This window comes from Bombus impatiens, unplaced genomic scaffold, assembly GCF_000188095.3.
Source record: "Bombus impatiens unplaced genomic scaffold, BIMP_2.2 scf_0377, whole genome shotgun sequence".
Taxonomy (NCBI): Eukaryota; Metazoa; Arthropoda; class Insecta; order Hymenoptera; family Apidae; genus Bombus; species Bombus impatiens.
Window position 1 is genome coordinate 1,894,088 of NT_176796.1, and position 26,211 is coordinate 1,920,298.

Genomic DNA, 26,211 nt, shown 5'->3' on the forward strand with positions numbered 1-26,211 from the left:
ACCGAGTGCACAGGTCGAAGGTGAGAGGGAAAGATGGCCAGGGTAGGGGGCTTGGAAGGGAACGTTACTTCGTTAGCAGTTACGTCATAGCTTGCGTAACACGGCTAATCGCTTCCAGGTTTACGCGCTTATTACGAGGGTAGAGCAGGTCGCTTGTGAGGGTGAATCGATGTAAAGCTCGGACTACGCCAACCGATAAATCAGTTCACTAAATTGAAGCGCGTGTTACGTAAAATATCGACGAGCCGGTCGAACCGTAATCCACGCGCGCTTTTATCCACGAAGAAATCGATACGTCGATTTCTTCTCTCCAAAATCCAACATCGACCATACACGATGGACCATTGCCGTTGAAAAGTTTATGGCGATCGTATCTTTGGAAATCGTAGGAGGAGAGGATTTTCGACCTGACTCGTTCGACGTATTTAGAATCACCTTATGAGATACGAATTCGTGGTAATTTAAATCGCGAACTCGATACCACAGTTCTAGCTACAAATTTTAGTACAACGTGTATAGGACTTTCCTATATAGAGAGTGAAAAATTGTTTCGTCATAGCCTCTGACAGTGTCGTTGAAGTTTCTAAAGAATGCCAGATGTCGAGTCATTCGGTCCTTTCGTTAACTCGTGTTTTTTTTTCTTCGTTGCCACAAATTCTAAACGTAGATCGCGATCATTTGCTCCGAGTGAAATACCTACGAGAAGGACGCGCAACCCGATATGAAACTGCTGTATTTTTACGATAAGCCTGAAGGCAGTACGACGCGTAAACTACGCAAGAAATAATTGAAAAGCGTTTCATCGTGCGCAAAACTCTCGCGTCTGCGATACGTAACCTGACCGGCTGTCACTCCTGTTGCGATTCCGACGACAGCAATTCGCAGCGACGAATTTCATGAAATCCACCGTTGCGTTGTCGTCGCACACAATTTACACGGTAACGAAAACCCTGTTCGTGCGACAAAAACCATTTCGCTCTGTTTCCTTCGATTTCACGAGGGAAAAACCAACCCCCAATCGTCCATGCAAATCCCAATCGTCCTGGATTCTAGCAACTTGCAGCACGAAAGCTCGAATGCAACAGGCTTAAAACGCCTTGAAAGCGGGCTCTATCAACGACGACGAACGAAACGCGGTCGATTAAAGCTCGAAGGATAGCGTCGTTCGGTTCCATCCGAGACGAAGACATCGCGTCCACGCGATCACCAACCGAACATCCTCCCTCTTTCTCTGCCTGCTTGCCTCCCTCTCTCTGTCCGGTGGATCCACGAGCTTATTCGCGATAATGGCGCGTCGTAACGATATTTCACGGTGACCCTATATCAAGCGAAACTGCATATGCAAGTACGATCGTAGATAACGAGCCACGGCTTTGTCCGGACCCTGTCACGTGTGCGGCTCTGATTTTGAGAAGCGTGTGAACGCCGGAAATTACGCCAACCCGGTTGTATACGCGACGTCGATCTCACGGCACTGATAAGCCGTTTTTCACGAGCCGACTTCAATCTAAATTACAGACAACACTCGGTATCGATCCGAGCCTCGGTGACTTCCCCTCGCGGAGTGCTCATCGAATACGATTTCGCGGCGTAACCAGCACACCAGTTAACCTACTTTCGTTAAATTTCGCGCCGTGTCTGTCATCTCGCTCTAATCGAGCCAGCCGTTGTTGCGAGCGCAGGAAAGCGCGATAGTTGCGAATAGAAACCGACCGGGTAGAAATGCCACGGGTTAATAATTCGGTAGCGTCTGCCCGTTTGATCGTAGAACCTGGACGCGCTTCGACCGTAAACCGGACCAGACGATCTCGTTGTTTTCGACAACGTACATTTTCATATATTTTCCAAGATCGAGGTTTTTTCGGCGATCTGACGGATCTTGCAGACACGAGATTGCCCTGAATCGATCACTGTAATTATATTAGTAGACTCAAACGTTTCTTCACGATTAGACTGCGAACGTAGGAAATTTGAATGTCAGAAATATACAAATGGACGTGACATCGTAAGACGCGAAATACATAAAGCATCCAAAATACGTTATAAATTTACGTAGATATTCGCACGTCGATCCTGCTAATAAAAAGTCTGTCGTTGAAAAATTAGCATGTTAACGATTTAGTGTAATTCGACCATACGTATTTTTGTTCCCAATAGGTAAACGTAAAAAAAAAGAACTCGTCGATTAAGCGCAAACGGTCAACGAATTTCATAATACATGGAAGAACGCGCTATCCTTTGGTTAGAGAGGCGCAATAGCGGTGCCGCTTGTTGTTACGAAAATGGCTTAAGCCGGCGTTAATTAAGGGAGGCTTTAGCTCGTACTGACTATAATCACCCGCGGCAGGCGTCGCCATGGTGACTACAGAATGCGTAGGAAATAGCTACGGGATGAGAAAACGAACGAACCCAAGAAAGGGATAGGAGCGTGTGGTGTACGACTGTTTTTGCACTACAGCCGCGGGATCGTCGGTCATTTATTACCAGAATTCCCGGAAAACGATACAAACCAGAGTTCTCTACGATAAATAAATCGATAAGCTAAACAATTTTCTAAAGAAGCTTTGTTTCGGTCGTTTAAGCTTCAACGTCTTAAAGTTCGATCTTGCACTTAATGATAATAATAATTGCACGAAATAATCGTTGTTGTATATCACGAGACATCGTTGATCTTTGGTATAGCAGCGAAAGGATGAGATTTAACGAGAAGAAACATCAAAAACGAAGAGTTTTGCTGATCTTGTTAAAGTAACTGAAAACGTTTGTAACGACGTGTTTGAAAGAAAAATCGAATTCGCGTTAGCTGGATATATTCGAAATTACAGGAAATTGTATCGCGTACGCATGTTTTACAATTAAAGAATCTGTCGTCGAGGTAACTAATTGTCGAGAGAGTTTGAAAGTAGCGAGTCGAAACTTTCTACGAGATACGGTCGCAAACAATCAAACGTTCGCAACGTATTTAACTACGGTAGCTAAATGTACTTTGTGCTGTGCTCGAAGTAAAGTTAAAGATTAATGAATACGGTGGAAGAAGAAACTGTAAGCTTCCCGAGATTACGAAAAATAAACAACGTTCCGGTCTAACGTTTACGTAACCTCTTTAAATCAAAAAACGAACATTCTCCGTTCTTAAAAATGATACCGAAAGAAAAACCCTGTTTCCTTCTTAATTCTCGAACAATCGGATAAGAATTAATAGTGGAACAGCCAGCACGATTCTTTCAAATAGCGCGGCTCGACAATGGAAACTCGGCTGTGACGTCGTTCGCGTACACAACTCACGGCGAATTTCGCGATGAGAAGCTGAATTCGCCAAGTCGTCGCTTAAGAGGAAATCGGATCGCGAAGCACGCGCTCGTAAAATAAGACGTTAGAACGATATTGCATACGTGTAACCCGATTATCAAGAGAACGGAGAAATGGTAAACCGATTTCACACCGATGAACGCGAATAATTAGTCGAAGCAACTTACACAAGTCGAAAGTTACGATTATATTCCATGGATTTCTCCGAATCCAGATCCCTTTGTCCCGACCAAATCGAAGTTAGAACCGACGGAATATTCCACGATACATACCACGTTCATACTCGCGACAGAATGAAAAATTATATAAAGTAAATTTTATCCATAACTGTGATTAAACGTAAATTGGCTTTCGAATCTTAACTACGGAGCATTAAACTCTCGCTAAGACAATAGAGCTTGGTACGAAAGGAAGATACTAGGTATTACTTGCACCGAGAATATTTACTAAGAAAGTAATTTTAGAAGAACACCGTCTCTGAGTTAATGAATTCGAAAGTACGAGAACATCGCAGGAATTCAACTTTCCTAATTGAATTCGCTTTATTCGCAGTTACCCTTCAACGTCTATTCGACGATATTATCCTCATCGGCTGTCAACGCGTGCACGTTCCCAGAAACCAATAAGCGCCTGAAATGCAAATAATGCCTGTCAACCCGATAGAACTCGACGAGACACGAAAAACTCCGTCCTTGATCGTGCCGAAATAATTGAGCATCGGTCGACATTATCGGCTGGCCGTTAGAATAGAGAGGATCGAATGGAGGATGGTTACACGGAGGGAAGCCGATTAATGCAAATGTCTAACCTATTGTGGTGTATGGCATAGGCCGAACTAACCGGGGAGAATGATCGGTGCGTGGCGGGGTAGCAGGTAGAGTACGCTACGTGGTTGGATAAGGAAGGAAGACGGAAGATACGGAATAATAGAGAGAGAAAGGAAAATAGAATAGATAGATAGATAGATAGAGAGAGAGAGAGAGAGAGAGAGAGTTGAAACAGGCGACAGAGAGGCAAGAGGTTAGAGAGGTCTATTCTGAATTACCCTGGACCAAACTGGACCTGCTCCACGACGGCTCGACCGCAACGCTTCAATTTAGAATGCTAATCAGCCAACCCGCCCTTCAATCCCCTTCTCTCCGCTCCGTGTCTCTCGTTTCTCGTACCGACAGTTTAATGTCTATACGTGTATCCGTCCCTTAATCCGCCGTCAGTTTTGGAGTCTGGGACCAACTATCTTTCACAGAAAGCCAGTAGCAGTATGTCAATGTCTGCCGGTTCAAGACTGCTCTCATCGTCGAGGGATTCCACGGCACGACAACGCGGCGCTATGTTCTTCGAGGCTACGAGAGAGAACCGAGACCAGGAGTGGGTGATATGGGAAGACGATCACAGTGCTAGAAGAGAATGTGGTGGGGCGCAGAGGAGGATGAAGAGAAATCCTTGCATCGTCGAGGATGCACCGTGTGCGAGCTTCCTTTGATCCTGTGACGGAAGGACGAGTACCATCGAGCATCGTCTCAAGGACCATTCGGTTACGGCCGAGTTCCTTCAGGCCGATCCTTCGAAGCACAAAAAGATGTGTGGGAATGACAGCGATGCGATCTCTTGTCCGATACTCTGTACTCTCTCTCTCTCTCTCTCTTTCCCTCTCTTGCTACAGATATCGCATAAACGCTGCGATGAAAAATCGAAATCGCGACTGCTCTGCCGGACGATCACACACGAGCGTATGTACGAAAGAGCGTGTCGTTGGACGGGAGGACGTATCGAAACTCAAAGTTGTATGATTTATTTGATCTTCAAAGTAAGAAAGATGGTCGCGAATTTATATCGAGAGAATTTAAACGCAACGCTTCGCCAGTTGCCGGCAAGTTTAGGAAACTCGTCCGACACATCTGTGCTTTAGCGAGTAGTTACCGCGAAGAAGAAGCGTAAAGGTCGTACATTGAAATCCGTACGATTAATTCTGTCCCCTTAATGAGAACCGAGACCTACCTTTTCACTTTTCACCCTTCTTTCTCCGTCGCCCATCTTCCACCACCCCCTTTCGCTTCGAGAAGACGACCGGGCAAATCTCCATACTTGGAGCGTCTCTGTTTGAGAAGCGACGACCGGAAGACGGAATTTCAATTAAACATTTATCTCTCGGAAAAGTCGGCGCGAGACGCCTTGCGTAACTTGGGTCGCGCAACCCACCTGAACCTATCGAATCGTTTATTTATTCACCGATAGAAACATCTGTCCGTAGAACGGACGGCTGTGTCACGATATATACCCTCCGGTGCTCTGTAATTGGTGGACTTGTTAATTATCTGATAACGACGATTCCGCTCCCGTGATCAGTCGAAAGATTTCACTGGCGAACAACGCGCGCGCCCTCGCACACACGCGCTCACACCGTGGCGAAAACAACAAAGCGAATAATTAATGCAACGAACGCAGCCGTGCAACTCTTGTACCGGTCTAATTTGCATTTACAAGACAGACACACGTTGTAGCGTATCAACACTTTGATTAACAAAAGTCGACGTCCGAACGTGACGAGCGGCCTCGCAAAAGAATGCGGTTAATTAACAGCGGGATTCCAGAGAGTTGGGAGGAAAAAAGCTAAAGCGCGTGTTCACAAAAACCCCCGGGCGGCTTTGATCGAGTCCAGGTATCTCGTTTGATCTTCACGAGATACGACCGAAGCAACGAAGTATATAATTTATGATTTTGTTGGAACGTTTATGGCGTTCCCAGAATGAAACGCACGGATTTGTCGCGACCGCGAGAAGCACGGTGCACCGTTGCCGAACTGGCTGCGATATTACGCGTAACGAACGCTCGGCTGAATGCATAATGCGTGATATCACGGCGAACAACGTCGACAAAAGTGCGGACGAAACAACGATAGGTAAATCCAGAAACGTACACGGCTTAACTTTTTGATACAGTTTTCGTCCGTAAGCGTTGCAAAGAACGTTCGGATGCAAGAAAGTTGCGTAGAAAGTTTGTAGCATATCTGAAAATTGACGTTAAGTTCTATCGTAGATTTGCTGAAAAAGGTTGAAAAGTCTTCGCCTTAAACCGAAAAACGTTGAACCTTGACTGGGACGTTCTACCGTACCCCGTACGCTGTATTCATCGTGCGATCTCTATACGTTTTCTATAGTGGGAAAACTGAATACGCCAGAAGCTGGCAAACGCACCTAGGAAGAGTTCGCTACCAAATAAGAGGAAATTTTTCGGAAAACCAATCACGAAGCTATCCGATAGATGGAAAAAATTCGCTGAGAAAAAATATTGCATAGAATGCTGATTCCATAAAAATACGCGCATTGGCTTCGGATTTTTCTCGAATTTCGCTACGAACTTTCCGAGCAACCCGTACTAGTGACTTTTCGGAAGTTGAGTTCGAAGCTGAAACGAATCGTCGCGTGTATCCATACACGTATATACGTACGTATGTATGTATGTAAGTGGAAAGCTGATAAACGAAACGAAGCGACGTTTGCTCGACCAAATTCAATGATCGACTAATTTCTAAGTTCGACGATTGCATTCGTGGATAATAACAAACTACATTCAGCAAATTCAGACGGCATTCTACCTACGGCTAGTTCGATGCACGAACAAAGACTATAATTTGGAAAATTTCGTTAGTCCGTGTACGTTCGAACGCGTTCACCGTCGCGGATTCATCGTCCGTGTGTTACCGTGTGTTAACTGGACGCGATCTGAGCATCGGCAGTTGGCCGGAATAAAATGGTGCCGTTGCGTTGGAAAGTATGCGTGTACAGCTGAATCGGCGTGTAATTAAAATTTAATCGCGCAACCTGCCGCGAATATGTGGCTTACGCGCTTGTTGCGCGACCGTGTAATTTGCACGATCGACAGGTGGCGATGACTATTTCAAATCTGCCAAGCGGAACTACAGTGATTGCAAACATGGTCACGTTCTTGCCCGGAGCTATATATCAATCCAGAAAGACGTGCTAATCACGACCCGTCCTCGTTCGCGACAACCGCGATCCCGTCGCTCTTGCAGCTTCCAATTTTCATTCAAATGCACCAGCTGTGCTCCGTGCACGTTTCGTACAGCCGGATGTGCCCACGGAATAAAGCTTAATATTTTGACGTTGCCTGGTGCCGGTGAAACGCGCCGGAATGTGTCCACAGAGGCATCGCCGGTAAGCTGACAGGTAATACATATTCTGTCCGCTTTGATTAAATCGAAAGAATTGTTCCCCACCCGATTTCGAATTTCTCGTTTCTATCGGGTTTTTAATCCGACCGCTGCCAAACCGTGCGTATTCCCATCGGTCTTGTTATACTCCGCAAGCATCTGTAGCGCGTACTAATCGAACGATGGATAAAGTCTTGGTCGCGTGCACAAAGTCCAAGCGTTGTTCCACTCGCGCATACGTATGGAGAAACATATCCCGAGCGAAGCATCTCTGAAACTACAAAACGCGTATGCTACTGTTTCATCCGCGATGTTTAATGTTCCGTGAGTCTGTATACGAGCCGGGAACAATAGTTGCCTCGAACGAGTAGCAACAAGAAACGAGAAAAATAAAGGGCGGGAAGGGTGGAAACGACTGCGCGAAAGAACAGAGAAAGAAGAAAGAGAAACATCGAACCGACGGGATTCGGAGCAGAAACAAGTGCGCGGCGGAGGAATCGTGGCACGGTGTAGCCCGGCGCGTGCATGAATTACGGGAATACGTATTCAAAGCCAGTCCACTCGGAATGACCGCTCGAAATTCAGAAATTCAAGAGCAGCAGCACGCTATCGGTCGGACACCGTCTCTCTCTTGCGCGCTGTGCCGCGCCACGCGAACTCTGTGTGCTCGTGGTTCCTACTTCCGTTGGTACGGACACATTTGATATACGGGTCGGTGTATGCATCACACGGTAGTGGTGCGGGGGCGTATATAGATTACCGAAGGTGCGAGAGAGGCACAATAGAGTGTAATCAACGCCGAGAGCGGCGCGGCGCGGCGCTGTCCGCGTTAATATTAAATCGCGGCTCCTGCGGTTGTCTCGAGTGCTTATCTCGGATCTTCCTCCGCCTCTTCGTCATATAGTTGCCGACATCGGTGGCTGTTGATACCCTCTCGAGCCACCAACCACCCTAAACTCGCCCTATCGTATACCTATACCTTGCGCTAACTTTCTCTTCTTCTCTCCTCTCACTCTCTCCCTCTCTCTCTCTCTCTTTCTCTCTCCATCCATATCTCGTCTACGGTATACCATGGGCAAGGGCGAATTAGGAAGAGGGAACGATGGAACAATGGAGAAACGAGAGGATGATAAACCAGGCGATGCGTTAAAGAATAATAAAGAGACAGGAGAAAGGGTGGATGATAAAGGAAATCCAAAGTAAATGACAAAGAGGAGGAAGAGAAGAACGATGGTCCAGAATGAAAAATCTTCGATATTGCACGTTTGGGACACCGACTACCAGGATCCTGTATGATTTTACCATCGATTCTCTCTACCCGACACTCCTGCCCCTTATTTCTAACCCCATCCTCCTAACAGGGACTTCTCAACCCCTGCATCGCCCTCCCTGTCTTCTATCTTCTCGCAAAGCCACGACGCCGCGACACCGCGATACCATCTCGAGCCTCTGCTTACAGATTATCTGAACCGCTTACCATCCAGAGAGGATAATCGAGCCAGTTTATAGCGAGCTTCCGTGGTCGTTTAATAGAGTCCACGCGGTTGATGATCACCGCCGTTCCGTGAATGGCTGCCGCTTTATTGCGCGCCACTTTTTTCGATCGCCACGACCAAGGCGTCTCGATCTTTAACTCGCGCTTGCGGCGTATGACAATTTCTGTGTTACGAGATTCCAAGTAACATCGCTGCGAGAGCAATATCACAGATAGAAAGCATTCATAGATAGAAAGGCCCACAAAATAAGTCCAATCGCGTAGCTCGCGGCACTTTTTATCGACAAATTCGACCAAGTCGAACTCTAGAATTGCTGTCTCGAAGAAAACCTATTCTACCTGGTAGAAAAAGAAAAGAAGAGCCAATTCTCCTCTTCAAGCTGGATCATCGTGTCCATGGTTCTTCAAACTCTGGTTTGATCGCTACGGATTGCTTCTGACTAGTCAGAAAATACGACTATTAGCGTTAATGATACAAGAGACATTATCGCAAGCCTTTATCGCAAACATCACGACGTAGAAGGTAATACGATGGAGCAGCTGGAAGATTCGTATAGCGTTAATCGTGACAGGTCGAACAACGACATCGTTCGTAATTAAATCTTGTAACTCGGTCGCGCGGCACAACCACCGGACAAGCTCGACGCGACATGACTTCGCGCATTGTTGGAACTTTAACGATATTTGTTGCGCGAAATTGGCGCAAACGCAACGCGTAATTAGAAATCGATACGCGTAGCCGTGAATTACGTTAAGCGGGAAACGATGAACGCCCCCCGGAGCCTTAACAACGATCGTTCAGTGTCATGTAACGGCTGACAAGTAGGTCAGCCGGTTCTCGCGTATCGCGGCTGACGACACAACCCCAGTCGATCGAGTGAATTTTTAGTTGAATTTTTATGCGGCCACTCGCCACCGTATTCCATTTTACTATCTCGTCGCTACAAAAATGGATAGCAATTCGCAGTTTCGAGTTTTGCTGCGCGACATACTTTATACGACCTCTAACGACGACAAACAGACGCGTTTTCAACGGCAGTAGATTTTGGAGACGCGTTCGGCGCAGCGTATATTCGAGGAGACGTTCTCTCATAGAACGTCTTGCCTTGCATTTCCGAGCGTGTAGTAACGAGAATTCTCGTACTTCCTTTTCAGAATGCCATTATGTCACCCTTTTGTGGAGGACAGTTCTTTCCGATGCTATATGGTAGTTTAAAAGAGCGACGATTACAAAATCAAAATCGTAAAAGTTTTTACGACAAAACCGTAACGCGAGTTATGGAACGGCGCCATAACGTGCGTGACGATGTAATCGCGATGTTTAAAGAATAGTTGGTAACGTTGCAGGAAACGATGAAATTCCACTTAATAACCTCGCGTCTTCCGTTTCGTGCGTTACTGGTAGCATCGTCATACCGCGCGATTATTATCTCTCGCGTTCTGACAAAAATGTGTCTGCTTTCATCAGAACTCGCGAAGGGAATCGAGCAGCTCCGTTGGTACGTAATAACCGTATTCATTGTTGGGTGTTCCGTAGTCGAGAACACCCCGTGTTATCTTGGATAACGTCAGTTTTCGTTATCTCTGAAGATGGCTGGCGCCGTTAGAGGGAAGAAGATGATTCGCTCGAAGGGGGAAGAAAATTTAATTTCTCTTGATACGCCCACCTTGTGTCTCGCCCAAGCTTTCGAAATATCTCGACTGGATCCGACTCTACCACGCTGATACGTATCGAGCAAAGATCTACCGAACTCTGTCGCTTCTCCCAGTTTCCCAATTATTTAATCGCTCCTTCGAAATAACCTTGCGTCGCTGTTAGCGATGTTCGCGGTAGAAAGTTACGCGAAAAACGGTTTAAAAGTGAGAAAACTCGACTGGAATTGATTGTTTAAATCTGCTGGAAGTAGCAGATTTAAACAATTTACGACGATACATTTTTGAGAATTTGTACCGCGTTTCTTCTTATCGCGTTACATATTTTTTGTAGTTTTAAGCCTTTCGTTGCTCTTAGCCAACTCATAGTTCTGGCGTCGAAGAAGCTACGTTAGAAGGCCCGTTAAAATTTCCATCAAACAAGATCGCATCGACGCAGTTTATCGATGCGCTCAAACGTAACGCGCAACCGAGCCAACTACGCGAGCTCCTTGGAATTTTCGGTTTCCTTACAACGACCACGCGTCGACTTCCTCGCTACCGCCAAGTACGACTACAGAATGCAACGCGTTACTAGATGCTACACGACCATACGCCGAATCGAAAGTCGTCGAGATTCCTCTTTCGTTCGCTCGTACCATATATACAAGATAGGTTTCGCTATCCAGAAGTAATATCAAAGTTCAAAGCAAGGTGGCGGAATTGCTAAGCGAGCACAAGGCCTCGCGCTATTCCGTCGCTATCTGAACGTGATATTGCAACTGTATCCCGTGTACATGTGCTGTCGCTACTGTATTTTAATACGGATTCCTCCTACCCCCGTCTCCACCATTTTTCCTATTTTTTTTTTTTTTCTTTCTCTCTATTCGTTTGCCTTTAAGCATTCCCGGTACGTGACAATAACGATGGTGCAGCGAGTCGAAACCGTTCTTGCTGATTAAAATTCTGACGCTCTGAAAAATACATTATAATTGCACCTTAATTGCGACACGCGAGTTTGAATGGAAGCGAAAGAGAGAGAGAGAGAGAGAGAGAGAGAAACAGATGATGAAATACCATTCCGTCGGAGTGTTTCGTTTGAACTCTTCGTTCAAGATGTTGTTTCGAGTACAAATATACGGCGGAAAGGGACAAAAAGGAGTTGTTTTAAGAAAAGCAACGACATCGCCGGTTAGATGGGAATCGTGTAAAGCGCTGGGATTTAACGCGAACGCGTAATTCCTTCTCGTGTAAAATTTCCAGGAATAATCCGTGGACAGAAGGGCTATTTTAGCTGGCGTGTGTGGCCTTTGTGTGCTAGAATTTCGTTTGGCATCGAATTTCGTTTTCGAGCGCTTACCAGTCGGCTCCGGTATTGGTCGGACGTCTCTCAGTCAAGAGCGTTTTGGTGTTCTCGTCACGCTTTAAGCCTGTGCCTTATCGCCATAAATCCATGTGGCAAATGGCCGAGAAGCGGTTCGAATAGGGATTTCTTTCATACGTTTTTTCTCGCAGCCCATTTTACAAAACTAATCTACACGATTCGGTTCGTACGTATGTAGCTAGTAAAAACGTTCTCTGATATTAGATTTGGGAAGGAACAAGCTTCTCGTATAACTCGGATACGCTGAAACCACTGAATAAATTGGAAAAATCTAATAATCTTTGAAGTATCTTCTCTCTGAGCTTGGCCAACGTGTCCGACGTTAACATCGAGACATCGCCCGACACCTTCGAACGTTATTAACGCGATCTCTAGCAAACATGATAAACAGCCATTGATAATACTCGATGAACACGTAATCGTGGATCCCGTTAAACCCAAATCAAACTATCTCTTACGGTATTAAGATACGTAATAGCATAGCCACAACTTCAAACTCCATTAGAGCTCGCAAACGTAACCGAAACCGCACCGCTACCGATTAACGTCGATCGACGATGTTTCGCGATCGCGAATAACCGCCACCGCGTCTGATTTCTTTCTCTGATCGTGCATTTCTTTTAGATCGGATACTCGTATTAGACGCACAGCTCGTCGTACAATAGGCGAACAATAGTACGAACGACCATATGACAATTCGTTGCGTGCGATTGAACAACTTCGATGGAAGTTTCGTGAAACGGACGAGCCTCTTAGACGCGTAACCGCTTACAAATGCTTAAAGCAGCTGCTCCGGGGAACTTCGCCCGACACCGGGAAACAAACTGACGTGCTGACTGAACATTAGAAACTCAGCCAAGCAATCAACATTTCCGAGATACTCTTACAACTACGACGATTAATGCACGCATTCGGGGAATTCCATATACAGATGTAGCCGCGAACGTAATCGCGTTAATTCGCGCAGCAAATGTAACTCATCCCAGGAGAGCGAATTTCCACGCACGGCATTCAATTACGCCCGCCACGATGGCTGCCTGCACCGATCAACATTCCCTAAATTTGTATAAGCGTGGAAAAAGATAGAATTTCGATTCGCCGTTGGTAATTTCATTCTTCGATTCCAGCTTTTTCGTTCCAGTCTTCTAATTTCCTTTCTCCTTTATTCTTCTCTTTCTCAGCTTTATGTGCCGCGCGAGAATTTTTCTAACGTTCTTAAAAACGTTAAAGAATCCGTTGCGTGAAAAGTAAGATAGCTTGTTGCCTTCTTTTCGTTCAAAAAAAAAAAAAAAAAAATAAGAGAAAAGAAAGTTTCACAGCGCTCTGCTTTTTCCGCCTGTTTTCTTATACATACCGCGGCGACGTACGACCACCTGAGTAGAGAACTTGAGTGTATAATTCTTTCACAGCTTCCAAGGAAAGAAGGAGCGCGATTCGTGACACAGTCGGCCCACCATAAACAAGAATCAGTGACATATGGATACCATAGACGAACAACGGACCGACCGATGCACGCACCTCTGTTGGTGACAGCGAGAAGTGCAGATGGAATTATTGGGTAGGAAACGCCCACGATATTATAAGCGGATGATGTTTACCGTTCTATCTCTCTGGAGTTTATCGCTTCCTGTCGCGTATTCGGATTATCCCGTGTTTCATCTACCACAAAAAAAAAAGAGAAACTTTTTCAAAAAATAATCTCGTGGCAAAAAGAAATTTTATGATCTTTATCGCCGTACTTTGGCACTTTAGAACTTTCGACCATGTCGATTCATCTTCGCTAGATCGCTTTGTTTCCGATCAACTATAACGGTAGCGTGCTCCGTATGGAAGGTTCGATGGTTTTTTCGTCAACCTGAATTTCTTATTGAAGAAGGAATATTACTGCCAGTCTCGTTTCTCCTTTGTAACTCGCCTGGTCGGTGAAAAATCCGACTGATTTCGTTGGCAAATTTTCGCGAAGCTAGAAGAGGGAAAAGAAAAGTCATTTAATCTTTGGCAACTACTAAAAGCTTTTCAGTCTCTCTACCAATTTCATTAAACAGAGCCTGCATTAAATTCGAAATCCGAAAAAGCATCTTTCTGTGTTGCCGCGGCTCGGAAACTTGGATCTTCTTTCCGAGTAAACTTCGATGTGGCTTTGTAAGCGTGCCAATGTTAGAAATAAAAGAGGAGAAGGGAAAAAAGAAAGAAGGGAGAGAGAAGGAAGGTACGGCCGAAACCTCGTACACTCTATAAGTGGGTACACGTGCAGCGTCGCAGTTTCCTCGCACAGGATAAGGAGTCCACCTCGAAACGAGAGAAACGACTCAGAACTTTATCAAAGAAGTACGTGATCCTTGCACTTAACGACCGTCGCCGTCTTCGTTCGGTACGCGGTGTTTCAGCAGGCGCCGAGGGCCACGAGATAAGGTTTACGTGGACAGGGATTTCTCAAATTGGTTTTGTTAGAAGCCGGATCACCTTCGTCTCTTCGACAGCCTCTCACACAAACGCTTTCTTCGACGAGTAAACGAAAAACAACCAGGAGAATGCTCTGTGTGGCTATCCGAGTCTTATCCTGCTTGCGGAAGAAATTAACGTTCCGAAGCAAATGATCGATCGTTCCTTTATCACTTTGCGGTTAATCTCGGAGAATCGCGCGTGCTAGATTTCTCGGTACGACTGTCGTTTTCATCATTTCGCTTCTAGCAAAGTAACGTATAAAGAACGTCGTTCTAATCTGAACGGCGAAATTGCATTTATAGGGAAAGTGAGATATAAACGGAGAAAGACTGACGTAGAAGGAAGGAGACGCGGGTCCTGAATAACCGACGACTCGCACACCAAACGCTCAAAAAAGTGTCTCGTCGAGTTGCCCGATATCGTTGCAAGCTGATATATCTCGAACCAAAGCAACGATTACACTTTTACCTCAAAAAAGATCAACGTCGATGTTAGCAAAGAGGTCTGTGCGCTCTCGATAAACGCAAAAGCAAAAGTTCACAAATTGCTCAATTTGTCTAATTAGCCTGTTGCAGCGTTAAGGCGATAGCGATAGGGAAATTCACCTGAGAGAGAAATTTGATACGATCGATTTTTCTAACGGCAGAGAAACGGCGTAAACGTAAACGTTCGACCAGGATAAGCTGTCGTATTCTGCTTGGCCGTACGCTAATCCCGAAGCTGGAGTATCGGCGCGATCGTCGAAACCTTCTCTCTCTCTTTCTCTTTCTCCCTCTCTCTCGGCGGTATAACAATGAGAGCAGAGCACGGTCGGCAAAATCTCTGAAAACCAACGTTGCAACCGCGCGTATACCGAAAATGGCGAGTGTAACAAGAAGTACAACGAATGTCGCTCGCCGCTAATAACTCCGACGCTGCACAGCCCACAAAAAGGCCGCTTTCGAGCCGCGGGATATTTTGGCTCGTGACTGCGACCAACCCCGAAATTACTGCCGGCGCTGATCGTTCCTCGTATCACAGTCACGCTAGATGCCGGCCAGATTATAAACACACGTATAGAACACGAGCACGCAGGCCACGGGGAAAACAGTGATACATAGCCGGTGCGTGAAAACAGCCAGCGCACGCTCCAGCTACCGTGTGTTGACTTCGTGCAAAGGCGACGCGTGTAACGACGGTACAATGAAACCCGCCAGGTAAAAAAAGAGGGAAAATGGGTAAGCGAAGGCGCAGAGAGGCAGGTGTACTCGAAAACGAGAGGTATCTGTCGATCGAATTCGATAAAAAGAAAAAACTAAGGGAAAAAGTAAGAGGAAGGGAAATAGGAGAGAAAATAGTAATAAAAACGGGGGCAATCCTATTTTACGAGATCCACGGTAAGGATGTGTCTGTGTCGTACGGCGCCGAGAAAGTACTCCATAAAGCATTGCCGTTGGTACAATAGCCGATAGAAGTTTCACAAAGCGTGCCGCCTAATGGAATTAGAAGCGCCAACGATTTAAATACCCCGAGCCTCCAAACAGACTGGTTAACACGTTGACGTGCAAATTCTTCGTTCTATTACTAGAAAACGATCGAATAACCTTCGTCTCTGTTCTTTCTTCTTAACGAACTCGGTCTGAAGATATTACGTCATCGTTTTTAATGTACGATAAAATTGTATGGTAAATTTGTATAAACATAAATTATTTATGCGATTCATTCGAGATACGACCGAACCGAAAAAGCAACTGCACGTTTACGGCAAACTCTTGACAGTTTCACTAACGGAACTTCTGCATCGATGAAAATTGTACTTTTGGCAAAGGGAATTTCTTATTTTTACTTCCACTTTCTTGATAGTCGGAAACTCGACTACACTCCCCACGGTACATTTCACAGAATTAAAAGAAACCCAAATATCTTTGTTCCGAATGTGCTTTCGGCCAACTTCTTCCTTCTGTGTCGTTCTTTTCTCTCGTGTTAAAAGGACGAAATTAAGGCAACAAGATGCTCCGCTGGCATCCCTCTCTCTCTCTCTCTCTCTCTCTCTTCGTCCATATACTTTTCTTGCTAATTGTAGAAATTTGATTACAAATGGGAACAAGTTCTCGTGAAATCGTCGTCTAACAACGTTTATAACGGCGAGTCCTTGTTACCGGAAGATGACTAAAACGAGAGTCACTGGTGGAACCAAAAAGTCGATGGAAAGTGCAAAGGGTCTGGTATAGAACGTGTATGCAAGTTGGTAAGTGGAGGCACTCTTGCGCCAACTTGGCATACGGCCAGCTTTTCCTCTCTGCGACTCCGAATGTGCTTGCGAGAACAAGCCCGTTCGTTCGTAGTTAGAGGAAACTATCCCATCGAATCATCCCTGCACTTTGATTGATCGTGATTTCGCTCTTTTTCAGGTAGCTACCGTCGAATCGTTCTATTTTCGGAAAATACCGCGTTTCGTATTTCGCTTGCTTATTCTCCAAACTTTAGAATTCGAAACTTTGGATCGCGCCATGTCGATTAACTCGCGATGTTTTCTAATTATTTTGCAAGCAGTTTGATTCGCGTGTTTCTTCGTTGCTTCTTCGATCGATGACACCAGTTCGTGATAAATTAACTCTTTTCTTTTCTTTTTTTTCTTTTTTTGAAAGTTAATAGTCCACTATATTAAACCATCTACGCTAAATTAAACGTCTAAGATCCTCTGGATGATAAACGCGTATAGATAAAGCCTGATCCGGTAACAAACGACGAGAGCTCGGTAAAGCCAAATACAATAAACTCTTGGTGAATTGATCGCGTTCTATTTCAAGGCTGCAGAGGAGGAGAATATTACTTCGCTCGCGCGGAACGTTCTAATCTAGCTCGTAGCAATTTCCAAAATCGCGAGTGCCTCTCTGTCAGATAACTTTCTGCATATATTTACAGACGCTGCCTGTTAAACTGCGCAAACCTCTCGAACCCCGCGACTAAGAGCTTTGATATAGCTGACGACAATTGGTGTCGCAAGTTACACAGGCCACGGGCGATGTTCCTCGAACTGGCTCCGGTTACTGCGTCCCTCCCTCGTTTCATATCCATGGCGGAGAAGCGGATCCACTTTTCCCTGCAGTTCCACTTTCTTAATCCCGATTACCAACCTCCTTTCCACGATAACGTACGTCCAAGTGAAACAAAACTTTCGTCGTCGCGGAACAAACGATCGCGAAGACGTAAAATCGCGGCGATGGCGTACGCTGGCAAAAGTCAAACGATCGTTCCTCGTTCTATGGCCGTTGAAATTTAAAGGAAGCATAGCAACCTGCCAGCCATCCCGTTTCGACGCAAAACCAGAGAATTGCACCCAAGACAAATCCAATTTCTATAATACGCAGCAGCGTTGCCGATCAAAGTTATTTCGCCAGTGTCTGTTCGAGTTGCCCCGGGATTTCGTTTCGTTTTCCTGACGAGAAGGCAGGTGCCCCCTTATCTCAAGAGGACGCGAGTCTTGCGGGATATTCCCCGGAGAAATTGTCGCAGCCTTATTCCCCAGTGCCTTATACCTACCGACTATCATCCGATCGCAGCCTTCCAATTCTGTACGTAGACGAATCTCATTGTCTACTCCGCCTTCCCATCGTGATGTTTCCACCCCATCCTCGGCAACCTAGCTGACAGCGAGACGAAAGGAACTTCGATCCTTCTACGATTCCTCCTACTCCTCTCGAGGACGCAACCCCGCCGCACGAACCTGTTTTTCCTCGTGAAAAGCTTTTCAGCCTGCCCTGCTCGCACGAACCGACGATTCCATCGACTCGATACATCGATATTATCCAGTCAATATGCGAGGAATTTTGCGACAACGATAACGATTTACTTTGTAGAAGTTGACGCGCGTCGTTGGAAACTTCTTCCTCTGTAGACAAGCTTCTTCGTCTCTTGGCTGGAAGTATGGAAAGGAAAACGCAGGATCGTGTGTACCGGTCGAACGCAAACATTTGATAGGATAAGTTTGACGCGTCGAGAGGAATCGGGCAACGCTGCGGAAATCCATGAAAATAGAGAGGCCCGTGGAAAATCGAGAACACGTGGGTCAATTTCGGCATAGAGAAAGTCGTACGCTGCGAACGTAATGATCCTGATTTCAAAGGTAGATCGTGGCAGAGGAACGAACGTGTAACTCGTCGAGTTTCGTTTGTTCCACTGGCCGTCAATTTCTAACAAAAACCGCGCCACTGCTGCGAAAAGCTCGAAACGAACGATAGAATCTATTTTGCCTTCTGTTATCGTTTATTCTGCTTTGTTCCTTTTATCTTTGTCGGGCCTTTTTTGCACAGACATAATCGCACCTAAGGCACAAAAACGCGAATAGGGGAAAAATGGAGGAAAAACTTGCTCGTATCATTTACGAGAGAACGACAAAGCATTTGATTCTATTGAACCGCGATAACCAATTAAACGTAAAATATTTACGTTTCGGTGATAAACGTGGGAAAGGGAAAACGCGCAGGATGGGCGTCTTCTGGCGAAATATATTAAAAAAATACCCCGCGGCAGCTGCGTCGTGTGATACACCAAAAAATATTTTCATCCATCCATATAAATCGCGGCGGTTAGTTTTTTCCCGATTTTATTAGCCGGACGTTCCGTAAATAATGGAAACGAGCCAGTCGTATATAATTGTGCATGTTATCTATAACTGCGCACAGTTGCGAATATATTCGAGAGGAAATTTCGAAAAAAAAAAATAATAATAATAAAAGGATATACAGGAATATAATTGGATGAAATGTGAAGCTCAAAATTGAACAAATGGCCCGTGTAATATCTCTGTATTCTTTATCATTATAGAACGCGAGTTAGATTATAGAACTTGATACGGTATCGTGCAAAACCGTATACACATGAATTCAAGAATCACTGGAGATTTTTACGCTCTTGGCTTTCTTTCGTCTCGTAGGATCATTCTATGTCATCCTATATACGCATTTTATGACATCTACTTGATGACTCTGTTACGAAACTATAGAAACTCGTTCCTATGAATCGCACTGCGACACCGTGTGCAAGTATTTGATAAACGCGTTAGTTCTTATCGCGAGATCGTCATCGTGAAGGGTCACTGTCAAGTAGCCTAAGACTTGGTCGCGATAGTACATACATATGTATTTTTCCTACGATTCGATTGACCGTTCAAACGCTGCATTGAAACGGAATGAAGCAAAAAGAAGACAGGAAAAAGAGCGAAGACAACCGAGGAGAGGATAGAGATAGATCGCCGACCATCGTTTTTCAACGACGACAAGCTTTTTCGCGGCGTCGACAACTGACGACCAGGAACCCAGACACGTGAGATTCTCGGCGAAACGAGAACCGCGAGAAAGATCCTCTCTCTCTCTCTCTCTCTCTCTTTCTTTCTCTCTCCGCTTCTCTCTCATTCTCTCGTGGGATAGGTGGATACGACACGATGGATGACAGAAGATGGAAAAAAATTAAGAGGACGGAGAAAAAGAGAGAGAGAGAGCGGGAGAAAAAGAGAAAAAGAAAAAAAGAAAGCGTCGGTAGCAGGCCGAGTCTAAGTGATTGCCGGAAGTGACATCGGCGGACGGGTAAACGCTTTATCGCAGAGCTAACGAGGCAGTCCGCGCGACTTTACCGCGCTCGGTTTCGCGCTGTGTGCCTCAATGGAAACGGGATCAGGATAGGTGCCCACCTCCCCAAATAAATCCTCTTTTTACGACAGAGATTTATGAAAGCCATTCCCTCCTACTCCCCGGTTCCTTTCTCTTCCCTGTCTTTTCTCGCCTCCGGCCTACTCCCCATCTTTCTCTTCTTGCAGCAGTGGAATCGAAGGGGAGCAGGAGGAGGATAAAGTAGAAAAAGAAGGAAGGGATTGCAGCGGCTCTTCTCGCTAGGCGTAAGGATGGGCTCGAGCTCCGAACGTTGGAAATCCAACCGAGGCTGAGTATCCCGGATTCCGGGCAGTTTCAGGCAAAATGAGGTAATTAGGATGCAGACGAGAAACGATGTCTCCCACCTCCGTCACATTCTCTCTCTTTCTCACCCTTGTCTCGCTTCGGTCACACTCTCTTCGTACCACCCTCTACCTCTTCGTGTGCGCGTGTATATCTCCTCTCTCTCTCTCTCTCTCTCTCCATCTCTATCTCCCTTTCATCTTACGTGGACGTCGTCTTTGTCGTCTCTCTACCTCTCCGCCGTTTCGTTCCTCTTCTCCGCCGTCTAGCTCTCGCAGGCGCACGCCAACAGCACGAGTGCAGTGCAGTGCGGTGGTAAATCAAAACCGTCGCGCTAAGAAGTCTTTAAACGTCTCGCGTATATGCAAATTACGCTACTGCACCGGCAAAGTGCGAAAGGAAATTTGAAAAATCGCGCTTCCGCTATTGCTGCTGGGAACAAGAGGAACGAGCTGCATGAGAAACGCGAGCGGCCACTTTCCACGGGATATTTGCATCGACGATGAAACCGCGATTCTTCGTACGACCTCGCGTATTGAGGTAGCCGAAACATAGTGACGGAATTGCGGAGCAAATCGACTGTATCGATCTGTCGAGCGTGTCTCAGCCGAGATCTCGACGACTGGGAAGCCGACCGACCGATGACTAATCTCGCCGCGCGATTCGTCGAAACGACTAACTTAACGCGCTGAAGCGTGCGCCGCCGCTCCCTTCCGTCATTCAGCCAACGATTTATACCACTTTCGTTCAGTGACAATTTTCTCTCATCTGCCGTAGAATCGTCGCAGTCTACGACTAGGATCTACGGCAGAACCGTGGATTCGTCGACTGTGTGCGTGGAACGGGGGGCCACGGAGGAAATATGATACGCGTGAAACGAAATGCATACCTCCGTCGTCGTTTCTTGCCGACAAACATTTTCAAGAATCCAATCCCCGGGTCCTCGTACAAAACTGGATAGACAAACTCCGTGGGATACCTGTTATCCGTAGTAGCCAAACACGTAGTGACCTCGCTCGGCGCCAGAGACGGAGAGAAATTCAGCCTGATCTCCCTGGAGACGCAGAGGCCAGAAGCCACGGAGAGGATGAAGAAAAATAGATAAGAAAAAGAAGACGAAAGAGAAGCAGGGGAAACAGAGGGAAGAGGAAAGGGAAAGTCGGTAAATCGAGGAGAAAAGAAGGAATAAGGAGAGAAAGGAAAAAATATTGAACGAGGGAACTCTAATTCTCGCGTCTTCTAACCACTTGCTCTCCACCTTGCTGGTCGACGATGCTTAACGGTGCTCGAGTGTGCTACGAGCACCAGAAAGAGTACTTTGGTTGGGAACGCGGCCAGGGTTGGCTTTCGTTGTCACAGCGTATCCGATGCAAATGTAACGATGAAAAAGTCGCTAGTAACGAGAACGTCACCGGTAACAATCGATTCGCGTATCGAAGTTACGATACGTATCTCACAGGGATGAAACAACAGGGCGACCAGAGGTACATGGCGCGTTACCATGCGCACGCTGACCAGATGATGGCAGAGAAGTGCGACGGCTTCATTAACAGCAATTTATCACTGGATCGGCGGGGGCCAGCGGCAGGCGCCACCATTAACCCCCTAAGGTCGTTAGGTTGCGGTTTGACATGAGAACATGCCCATAACACTGTTCGGTTATACGTACCTAACGTGTACCACCTATCTGGCCGGTGGTAAAGCACAGATCCATTGGCCTCTGCCTCTAGAACGCGTACAACAGCCGGATGAGAGCGGAGAAGGAACAGCTGTAGAGTGAATGGATGCGAATAGGATTGAACGAAGATGGAGAGAACGGAAAGCAGACAGAATGAGTAAACGAACATTGTAAAGGGAGAGAGTGGGAGAGAGAAAGAGAGAGACAAAGGGTAGACTCGCTGCTACGTCACAAGCTAACCATTAGCGGTCGTACAGGCTCGTGTTTAGACACCCCGTTATCGAATCGGTTACCTACGCCCCCTTATCCTGGATATCGAACCCGATGTTACACGTTCCGTCGCTAATGTTAAAATCGACAAAGCTAGCGAACCCAAGGACAGCGATTTTCAATGTTATTAGACACCGTGTGCCGAGGTTCGTTTAACCGAAAGCGTTTAAAGTTATCGGTCCTACTCTGGTCCAGTTTCGCGCGTTACACGCCAACGCGATTAAACGATTCCTTGCGAGAGGTCATTATCACCGAAGCGATTGTCCTTCGCAGTACTTTTAGGTCAAGAGCGTTCCGTATCGTTTATGGAACGCGACACGTTCGGTGAAATATTCGATCGCGCGTACAACCGTTTAGCGTACACGCGTTGTTCCCGTGGCACGAAGCTCGACACGGGCCTAAGTTTATTATCACAGAACCAAGGGTCGAACGAAATCTCTCAAGTATTTAGGGGTATTACCGATAAGTACTACTGGCTATGGGTATGCTTGGGTATTCCGGAATGGTATTTGCGATATTACTCGGAAGCTGGAATAATAGGCAGGAATTCTATGCGCGAATCGTGGAATATATTCGGAATCTCGAGCGAAGAATGACGCGGTCGGAAAAAAGGAGATTCTAAATAAAAGGAATCAGGTTTATTTATAACGAATAGGATGTGGCGCGTAATGGAGCGCATAAATAGCGTGTTTTATAGACGTAAGAATATAGGTCTCGATCGAAGCAACAAGCTGTTTCGAAACGCGATATATGTACTTTGTGCCGAATTCACCGCGCCAACTTGCCATCAACGCGCTGCAACGCGACATTTCCGTAGAACATACTTTCATATCGTTCCCCAGCCGACGCGTACATCGATGAAACTGTTTTAATTAAAACGGTCTATCTGCCTCCACTCGCGTAAGATTTAATCAGGCCATAGACTGGAATCGGGCACGTGTGTAATTTAAGTTCCACCGTATCAGCGCCAGCGGAACCCGCCTTTGCATTCGACTAATCCGCGTGAAAGCAAGGATTTTGGGGCTTACGTAAGCGGGACTTCTCAAAATGAACAAGTCGCGTTCAAAGGTTCGAACTCCCTCTACACACTCGCGTGAATATTCATTAAACACGAGATACGTAGAACGAAGGTGGAAAATGGGAGCGAGACGTAAAAACAACAGAGCGGAAACTCGCGTCGATAGTTCGAACAGTTTCATCGGAGAGAAAGAACGAGCCCGTTCTCCGTTTCTTCAATTATGGAATAATTAACTAAAGATACTTTGAAAGCAAATTGCCTTATGTACTTGAAAGCGGCAGACCGGTCTTTCCTCTTTTAACCGCTTCTCCTTCCAACTTTCCTGGTAACTGCTAGCCTTACAACTTCTACCTACGCTCCCAGCACCCATGCACGAAGAGTTGAAGCACCCACTTCTCTCCCCTTTGCCTCTTACGCGCGTAGATTATTAATTTCGTTAATTTCCCCGTAGTTTTCAGAATTCGTCCGTTCGTTAGACCACTGCCCTTTGCATCAACCCTACGCGGAACATTTTTACACCGTGTAACAAGTGGCTGCCGGCTAAAAGAAACCCTTTCGCTCCAGTTACTCACGGCTCTCGACGTCTTTCGACTCAACCGCGTCTTTATTCGCACGAACGATCAACGGATCTGTATAAAAATAATACTCGAAACAACTTTCCTAAGGTATGTATCGTCGTAAACTGACCGCCGTAATTGGAAGAATTTTCGAAAAGTTTAGGCTCTTTAAAAAAAACAAACTCCTCGTGTATCGTTCGTCGGACGCGATCCATCGTACGTACGTGTTGTCGAACAACAGCGACGAAGCGGAACAATCGATAAACCCGAACGCTCGATGACGCGTGCTAGCAAATTCTTCGAGCACCGCGATTCTAACTTTAATTAACGTCTGCTCCGAATACCAGGCGAATTGAAATTCACGTACGACACTTACAAATACGATGGTTCGCTGGAGTGTTATGCGTCCGCGATCCTCGCACTCTCGCCGTCGTCGTCGTCGTCGTCGTCGTCGTCGTCGTCGTCGTCGTCGGGTAAGTTTCAACGAGGAGTGCGACTTTACGCGTTCATATTGAAAAAAGTCAACAACGCAACGCGGCGGCGAGAAAATGTGACGGAACGAAGTGAATATTGGCTATCTCCCCGAGCTTCGACGTCATTAAAACTTTTAGATTGCATAAGAATGGCTTTCCATTCCCGTCTCTAACACTCTTCAGAAGACGTCATGTCGGGCAAGAAATTCTTGCTCGGTCAAGCAGTAATTACCAGACTCGATGATAAATTAAATGGGGAAAAAAAGATGCTTCCTCTTATTTTTTCTTTTTTCTCTTCTTTTCCTGTTCTCTTATCTTTGCGTTTTCTCTTTCTGTCTGCCGCTCTATTCTCGCGAGAGATCTATGTACATCCCCTTCTCTGTCGTTTGTATAAGTAGATTACTAGCATTACAGAGTAATATAACTCCGTTCTTCTCAATAATACGAAAACTTTCCACTCGTCATGGACAAGCAAACGAGAGATTTCGTTATAGACAGAGTCGAGGAACTTTTTAACACTTAAAAGGATCTTGGAAATATATCGCGTAGAAATTGCTATTCCAGGCGCTCGGATAAAAGGCTTGCGAAAGGTTATTACGTCTGAGTGCACGACTTAAGGGAAAACAAAGCAGTCGGAATAGAAACATCTTTCCGCGAGATCGATAACAATTATGGGGATGATGAAATAAATCTGACAATTTTCGAGTATTAAAATAGCAGAGGACGTCGCATACACGGCGATGTCGAGCGGTATCTTGCACGGAGATTCGTATTAATTTTAGAAACTCGCACGTGCCAGTTTTACGAATGCAGTCAATTCGTCTAATCAACGGGAAACGGTTCGATCATGCTCGCAACTACCACACTTTCTATAAAACCGACTAAAAAGAAGTCCGAAGATACGGTAAAACCTGAAAGTAATACCATGTGTATTATTATCAACATCTGCGTTCCGATTGGGAATTATATCCCGAGACAATAATCGGATCGTCTATCATTTTCTATCGCTGTAGTCCAACTATGAAACTGGTATAGCCGTTATAGTTAAAACTTTTAAGATCCAAGAAATTGATTTGTCGTTTATTCGAGAATTTGAAGGGAAAGTAATTTTCCACGGAGACATTTCCGATGCCGCGCGAGGTATTCGAAAAGGAAACGATGTAGTGGGAAAAAAGCGTAAAAGTGACAACGGTGTTTAAAACAAACGCGTGAAATGCAAATTAATTGGCGAGCAGTTCAGAGTATTATCCAGCCGTGAGAGGGGCATTGTATTAGCATCCTTTTCTTTCGGTAGCGCCTTTGTATCGATAGAGACTCGCGTGTCTCGATCCAAATACAAAAGAGCAACTCAATGGAGACACGATAGAAGCAAAAGAGAAAGAAAAAAAGTGAACTGGATGCATACTAGGTCATCCTTTGGCGCGATGACGTTACACCGGTACATTCCGCTTACGAATACGTCTTTTGGAGAAAGAAGAAAGAAATGAAAAGGGGAAAGAGAAGGTAGAAAAAAGGTTGGGGAAAAAACGCTCGTGACCCAGCGGGCGTGAATGTTATCGTTTCCGGTGTAGAAGCAGACTGCGTCGCGTAACATCTTGTCCCGTGTGAAATGTCAGCTTTCGCGCTGAATAGCATAGCCGACAACGAATTGACATAGTTAGCGAACGTTAAACTAATTTTTCATCTACCGGCTTGCGGAACAATCGTCGCCGACTGCAATTTCGACGAGAAACGCATTTGTGCGTGGCAACTGAGCGGCGAAGGTAGAAGTTGCGAGAGTCGCCAGTAGTATAATTTCAGCGCCTTTATCCCTACGCTCTAGGCTCGGCTCAATTTTCATCGTCAAAGT

General features: G+C 45.8%; 1 protein-coding gene across 1 annotated transcript in view; it reads right to left on the minus strand.

Annotated features, from left to right (window-relative positions):
- Positions 1-26,211, minus strand: part of LOC100746381 (B-cell receptor CD22) — a 319,222-nt gene that overhangs the window by 257,401 nt on the left and 35,610 nt on the right. The gene's annotated exons all lie outside the window — the stretch shown is intronic.